The sequence below is a fragment of the Heloderma suspectum genome, chromosome 4 (assembly GCF_057233095.1).
Source record: "Heloderma suspectum isolate Gila_16-S chromosome 4, 16-S_ref, whole genome shotgun sequence".
Lineage (NCBI taxonomy): Eukaryota > Metazoa > Chordata > Lepidosauria > Squamata > Helodermatidae > Heloderma > Heloderma suspectum.
This window is the reverse complement of record NC_139461.1, coordinates 93583492-93591459: the sequence shown is the minus strand read 5'-3', so window position 1 is coordinate 93591459 and position 7968 is coordinate 93583492. Positions and strand designations below refer to the sequence as shown.

At 42.3% G+C, this 7968-nt stretch overlaps 1 long non-coding RNA gene across 1 annotated transcript in view; it reads right to left on the bottom strand.

The window, feature by feature from the left end:
* Positions 1 to 2110: 2110 nt before the first annotated feature.
* The window catches only part of LOC146347156 (uncharacterized), a 134588-nt gene continuing 128730 nt past the window's right edge, over positions 2111 to 7968 (bottom strand). The window contains exons 3-4 of the long non-coding RNA XR_014790171.1: positions 4204 to 4324; positions 2111 to 2203 (exon numbers count right to left, since the gene is read on the bottom strand). This is a non-coding gene — a long non-coding RNA (uncharacterized LOC146347156). The remainder of the gene's footprint in view (positions 2204 to 4203; positions 4325 to 7968) is intronic.

The window sequence follows — 7968 nt, the reverse complement described above, 5'->3', positions numbered from 1 at the left end:
CACCCTGGCTATGATGTTCACAGGGAGAATTTGGTGAAGTGGATGTGGAGTGTTCAGGCAAGGAGGCAGTGATATAGACAGCCTTGAATAGACTGGAAAAGTTCCAACTGGATACAGACACCTAAGAACAGCAAACTAGGATGTTGCTACAACACTTTTAAATAGGTGGTAGGCAGGGTTTCTCTCTCTGGCCCTTCTGGGGGAACCTATTGGTGCTTAAAAGTAGGGATGTCCGGAGAGTCCACAAGGAGGGATAGAGTCTAACAGACTCCCCCTTGCCTGCCTCCCTGGACCCCACTCGCTGAACCATGGGTGCTCACAGACCTGCTCAGTGAAAACCCCAAAGTTTGGTGAGCCAGCAACTGCCCCGTCCTCCTAGAGGGCCACCATTTATTTATTTATTTATTTATTTATTTATTTATTTATTTATTGCATTTATACCCCACCTTTTTTCCTCTTGCAAGGAACCCAAGGCGGCTTACATTATCCTCCTCCTCTCCATTTTATCCTCACAACAACAACCCTGTGAGGTGGGTTGGGCTGAGAGTCTGTGGCTGGCCCAAAGTCACCCAGTGAGCTTCCATGGCTGAGTGGGGACTAGAACCCGGATCTCCCAGCTCCTAGTCCAACACTCTTGCCACTACACCATTGTGCACAACAATGGCAGCTCACAAGCTTCTGGTTGGGTAATGTTGTGTAATTGGTGGGCCATAAAGGGCCCATTTATGCAACATTACAGGTGTGAATGGAGCACCCACCCAGAAGTGCCTGAGCCACCATAGTTGCACACAATGGCGGCGCGCAAGGACACAGGCGGCCCTGCGGCTTTGTAGAGCAGCCGCCGTGCCATGCCGAAGCTCACACAGTACCGCAAGCATGGGCAGCCGGCGGCAGTGGCTCAGTGATCGCCGGAAAAAGCTGGGTGCACGTGAGCCTGCCCATCCCTATTTAAAAGCGCCATGCTTGATTCTCCAGGATTTGGCTCATGTTCAGCCAAGGATTTAAAGTTTGCCTCTTCTGAGTCAGAGGAGGAGGGCAAAGTGACCGCCTCAGGCTTTGGAGGTGGTTACAGTATTAGTCCCTGGGATTCTCCCCTCATGGAGGCCTCTGGCTGAGTAATGTCTTCTGTGGTTCAACCACTGGGTCATGATATGGGGAGACTTCATAATTTATATCCATGATCTTTCTTTTTCATGCTTCCTTCTGAAAATGACACAGCTGGTAAAGGGGACTTTTTAAAAATTCCTCCTGAAGATTAGAGCAAAGTTTCATTTCACCTGATCTACCTACTCCAGCTATTAAATTCCTGTCTTATTACTTCTGGTCAGTTATCAGCATCTACCTCTCCCACAATCCAAATCTGAATGGCTTCATGTAGAAACTAAGTAAGGCTTATGTGTGTTTTGTGTAGCACCTCAGTCACTAATAAGTGCTATATAAATGATAAAATGGGTCTTGAATTTGATGAATGGGCAGTTTGGGTAGATGTCTGATGGTTCTCAACCTTGCGAGAACACCTATAAATTCAAGTGGAAAGCATGGATTGTAACTGCACAGATGTATACAATCATATACTAAAAATGAGAAGAGCTGTGCTGGATCAGATAGAAGACCTAATTCGTTGAAGTTCAGCATTCTGCTTCCACAGGGGCCAACCAGATGCCTATGGGAAGCCCACAAGCAGGAAAGATATGTAGTAGCACCCTTCTACTTATGTTCCCCAATATTTGGAGCTCTTTGCTCTTGCTTCTTGTTTTAACCACCCTAATAATTTGGTGTTATCAGCAAACTTGGTCACCTCCCAACTCTAGTTCATTTATAACGTTAAAAAGCACTGGTCCCAATACAAATCCTTGGTGGGGTCCTACTGTGTACATCCCTTCATTGTAAGAAATGGCTATTTATTCCAGCTCTATGCTTCCTGTTCTTTAACTAGTTAGTGATCCATAAGAGGCCTTTTCTCTTATCCCATGACTGATAAGTTTGCTCAGGTGTCTTCATTCAGGGACTTTGTCAAAAGAGTTTTGAAAATTCAAGTAAACGATGTCTACCAGATCACTCCTGTTGACACTGTCTAAGAACTCTAAAAGATTAATGAGGAAGGACATACCTTTGCAGAAGTCATGTTTATTCTCCTTCAGCAAGAACAGTCCTTGTATGTGCTTGATTTTTTTTTCTTTAATAATGCTTTCCACCAATTTATCTGGAAAAAAGATGTCAAGGTAACTAGCCTATATTTTCCTGAGCACTCCCGCCCCCCGGATCCTTCTTAAAGATTGGTATTGGTTTGGCCACTTTATAGTCCTCTGGCACAGAGGCCAATCTTAGGGACACATTACATATTTTTGTTATAAGATCAGCAATTTCATATCTAAGTTCTTTAAGAATTCCCAGATGAATACCATCTAGGCCCAGGAATGTGTTTGTTTTCAATTTGACAATATGGTCTGGAAGCTCATCTCTTATCTCCACAATTTGTCTCAGTTTCTCAGACTCCTTTCCTGAAAATATCAGTTCAAGCATGGGTATCTGCCCTGCATCCTCTTCAGTGAAGACAGATGCAAAGAATTCATTCAGCTTTTCTCCTTATCCACCTTTATACTCCTTTTAACTTCCTTGTTATCAAACAGTCCTACCAGGTCTCTAACTAATTCTCTGATTTGATTGTATGTGATAATTTTTCATTTTTGGTCCTAAAGTTATTAATGAAATGCACCTCAAAAACCTTTTTTGAATCCCTTATGTCTATATGTATTTGGTTTGTGTTCCTTTTGGTTTTTCTCATTTCCCACTGGTTCTCTCCATTCCACCAAGTTTCTATTGTGCACATTATGTCTACTGCACAACTTCAGACTTCAGATGGGAAATCACATTTTTGAAGCACTCTGACATTAAAAACTCCCTTTGAATAGAAAACCAGTAAAGGGCTCGTTCAGCCTTCCCCAGCCAGATGGTTTGGACTTCAAGACCCATCAAGCACAGCCAACATAGCTAATTGTCTGGAATTCTGCAAGCTCTAGTCCAAAACATCTGGAGGGCACCTGGTTGGTGAATGCTGGGATAAGCTATAACCTTCCTCATAGACAAGAGCAGTTTCTTCAGGAAAAACTGCCCTAACCTGGAGCTGCAGTATTTAATTATTGCCCTTTGATACACTCTACTTAATATATCCAACCAGAGATTCTGAATGTCACTACCCCATTGACTTCAGTGGTGCTATACCAGCAGAAATTGTAGCCTGTAATAACATGGTTCAGCTATTCCTTATGTTTTACAGGATGCTAAATTGTAGAGCACTATTGCATTTCACATTACATTGCCAGACAAGATTTTTATCTCCTGGTTCTGCTCCTTCGTATTGCTGGGTCTTCTAAAATGTGGCAGGTTTTAGCAAATGCCCAACACGGGCCTTCATAACTGTCATAACTTAATTTGAGATCTCCTATGCTGTGCTGACTTGTGGCCAGGAAAGAAATATACAGAAAGACAAACCGAACACTTCAATCAGTTTGATCTGCCCACCACTTCAGCTTGAGAATGTGAACAAATAGCAATTTTGTCCCATTGTCAGCAAAAGGTCTGAAGGCTCATCATCATCAGTGGTGAGAATCTGGAGCATCTTGTTGCTCCAGATGTAAAAGTCATTAAGCACCAGAAGACATGAGAAAACGTTAAGAGAAGGAAAGGTCAGTCAGGATTAATAATAGGGCTTGGGAGTTAAGCAGTAAAAAAAACAGGCTAATCTCTTTTATTTTGCCAGTGGTTTTATCATTGTTACCCTTGCCTTGAACAAGAACTTTTACAGCTCCATATTCTTTTATCACATTGTCATTTTTCTGATGTACTATCACTCTAGAGTGTCTGTGTGGGAGAGAAGGTTGCCGATGAAGCCTACACAGAATTTCCACAGCCTCATTCATCACATTTGGAGCAATCAAGGCCAGATTTGTAAGGGTTTCTAACTGAATTATTCCTTAGTCTTCCTGCAAGGTATGATACTACACAGGGCTTAATTTGTTCCAGGGCTCAAACCTTTTCCCCTTTTTTCTGGTGCAGTTCTTAGCCCTGGAATATGTGAAGCAGGAGAAAGAAGACTATGCTTGCTCACATTAGAGGAGAACATATTACAACTTCTTTGTGAATGGAAGACTAACAAGAGCTCTGGCAGAAATTGAAATTGGAAAGAACACTATCAAAACTCACCAAAAAGAACTTAACAGGCAGAGTCAAAGCATCCCAGAAGGAATTAGCAGTTGATCTTGTAGCGGCAGAGATCAAACCCAGTCAGATGGAACTAAGCACTGTTTAGAGCTGTAGAAAGAAACTGTAGACAACAGGCCTATTTATTCCAAAGTGACTGATTTTGAATGTCAGGCTTTTCAAATACCCGAGTTGCGATGCCTTAAAGGAACCCAATTGACAGAAAGTGCAAATCACCCACACTGAAATCAGTCCTCTAAAATATCCGTTAAAAGCTCTAATCAGTTCAGAAAATCTAGAACAACAAGAAAAGATTTTAAATTACTAGGACCAGCCTGATGTAGGAGGAGGGCGAGGAGATGTAGCTCAGGGGTGGGTAGGGATGTGTGAATCAGCAAAACACAAGCCTGTCAAAGTTCTCCAAATTCCATCTCAAAGCTCATTCCTTTTTATGTCCGAATCAGATTGTGAGCTTGGGGGCGGGGGTTCCTTTTGTGTGAAAATCTGCAAATATTTTCAAGCATGTTTTGTCTGAGGCACAGGTGAACTCAGTGGCACGGAGCACTCTTTATCAGCTTAGGCTGGTATACCAACTACGCCCTTATCTGGGCAGAGATAGCCTAGCTACAGTTATCCATGCTCTGATAACTTCTCGTCTGGATTACTGCAATGCGTTATACCTGGGGCTGCCTTTGAAAACGGTCCGGAAACTTCAGCTGGTCCAAAATAGGGCAGCAAGATTGTTAACAGGGACTGGCCTGCGAGCTCATATTACGCCAGTACTTTTCCAGCTGCACTGGCTGCCAGTCCATTTCCGGGCCCGATTCAAAGTGCTGGTGTTAACATTCAAAGCCCTCAACGGCTTGGGGCCAGGTTACCTGAAGGATCGCCTCCTCCCATATGTGCCTGCCCGGACCTTAAGATCATCATCAGCGGCCCTTCTCCGTGAGCCCCTGCCAAAGGAAGTGAGGCGGGTAGCTACTAGGAGGAGGGCTTTCTCTGCTGTGGCTCCCTGGCTGCGGAATGAGGTCCCTAGTGAGGTTGGCCTGGCACCTACACTGTATTCCTTCCAGCGCCAGGTGAAGATCTTTTTATTTTCCCAGGCATTTTAGCATTTTAGCTTTTTAGACTTTTAGCTTTGCTGTTTTAAATCTGCATTTTTAAATTCCTGCACTGCTGCTAGGTTTTATTGTGGTTGTATTGTTATATTGTGGTTTTAATGTTCTATATATTTTAAATTGTTTTATTGTGTGCCATTTGGTTTTAATTTTTGTGAACTGCCCAGAGAGCTTCGGCTATTGGACAGTATAGAAACAAACAAACAAATAAATAAATATTTTCCAAATGTACAGCTCAATTGTGCACATATTTGAACTGTATGCTTTCTTCTCCCATTAAGTAAAGTGGGTTTGTGCACATTTCTCAAAAGCACACATCTTTCATGTGTATTTTAATTTTTTAAATGTGTGCATGCTGTTGAACACATTTATTTTGGGGGTCCACAGATCACATTGCAAGCTAAGAAATGAACAGACCTTGACAGCGGATTGCGATCAAGTCCATGTTCAGCCTGGAAAGTGCAAACTGGGTAAATCCTGATCAAAAATGAACAGAAACTACTTTGTCATACGTCCCTAGAGCATATACTTTGTGTGCAGAAGGTCCCAGGTTCATCCCTGGGACCTCCTGATACCTCCAGGTAGGGGTACCTGATACCTCCAGGTAGGGCTAGGAAATAATCCTCCTAAAACATTGAAGAGCCACTGCTGCTGGTCAGTTTTGACAGTACTGGGCTAGGTAGATCACTCGTCTGTCTCGGTATAAGTCAGCTTCCTATGTTACTGTAAAAAAGAAGCCAATTTGACATCAAAGATGCAGGAGCTTTTCCAAAGATACTAAAAATAATAAAGAACAGAGAGAGAAATACACTCAAGAGAGTTTTTGGACAAGAAGAAGGTAAATCCATGCAACCATTTTAATAGAGGCAATGATGGGAAGTCCCATTCGGAAATTTATTTTATTTGTAGAATGTATGTAAGTTTGATGAAGATATAATTGTAAAGGCCTAGAAACATATGGGCCATGTGTCACCATGGATAATTGGAAAAATATTGGCTCATTTTGCATTTGTTTAATTACTCTGATCCCCAAGGTAGACGGTCCTTTTGTCTATATTGTAATATAATGTAATTAGAAACAGCAAGGAGTTAGACTGATTGAAGAAACTATGTATATATGAATAAATTATATAATTGTTAACAACTTCGTTTAGAAAATCCAGGACAAATTGAACAGGAGAAATTAACTTCCTATGCTAAGACTATCATGGAAGGTTCTATCTCCCTAATCATTTCAACTGCTGTTTTCTTTACCTTCTCGAGCTATCCTATATCTTTTAGATATGTGACCATAAATGCACATACCTGTGTTGAAACTCCTGCCATACCACAGTCCTTTGGAAGTAAAAAGGTAGGATTGGTGTTGCCTTTCATGAGATAACCTTGATCAGGGTTAGGCAATGTGATGCCAATGGGCACCAGTGCACCCCTGGACACTTTTCTTGTTGCCTGCCAAGGTGCCCTATCCTTCCCACCTTTAAAAAACAAAAACAAAACATATTTTCTTACCAGCAGCTTGGATTGCTGTGAAATAGGTTTCTGTTGGTGCTGAAAACCGTGGGTTCGGAGGAGGAGTTTAGTGTGTCGGGGCTCAGAGACCATCTCTGCCTTGTACTCAGTCATTTGGGCAGGTTACTTATCCTCTGCCTCACCTCCCATGGCAGCCATTTTGAGGTGGTGTCCAGGACTGTTTCTCAAATCACCAAATGTACCTGCAGCCCAAAAAGGCTGCCTACTGATGCCCTAGATCCATAGTACATACCCACAAAACCTATTGCTTTTGAAATCCAGAAAAATATAGCTTATTTCACACCTCAAGTGCCATATGACTTGAGACTAGATGAAGAAAGTGGAGATACATATTATAATATTTCTTGCATCCCAAATATCTGTAAAGGAAGTGCAACGGAGTGTTTCAAAAATATGGCTAGTGGTCCCAATCCAAGTTAATTGTGACTAATTTGAACACCATGGATTTTAATTAGATGTAAGCATGACTAGAGCCCTTTAGCTACATGAAGAGCTAATGCATGAGTAAGGGGGCTTGGGGTTGCACTGATGGACCCATTCCCAACATCACATCTACTTCCCCAGCTCCACCATCTGACCTCCACATGGTCAATCTGATCACACAGAAGAGGCTACACAAGTCCAGCCAGCTTCCCCACCCTCCAATCTTCTCTGAACAGTCAGAGAGGTGGATCTGGGCAGGTGCTGGGGTGGCACGTATGGGGCTAATTGGCACTGTAACATTGAAGTGGGTGGGAGTTGGGAGTCCCCTTCCCCTCTACATGGAGGGCTAACAATTAAATAGGGCTTAGTTACAGCTGAATTGGGGAAAGTCATTGCAATGGTTTTAACATTAGAATAAATCCTGGAAAATATGGGTGAGTGAAATACATGAAGTCCCCTCTACCTAGAGAATATTTAGAGATAGACACAAACCTTTCTGGAGTATCAGGAATAGCCACAACAGGGAGGATTCTTAGATAGCATAGAAGAAGTCTTTGTTTGTTTCTTCTTTTTTTAACTTTCAGAGATTTCTGTAAGAAACATCAATACTCTTTTCCCACTGGCTGGGTAGTCCACTGAAAAATCAACCTCACTATCCAGTTGAAAACAAGAAGGCCTGATTATTCTGATAACAGCC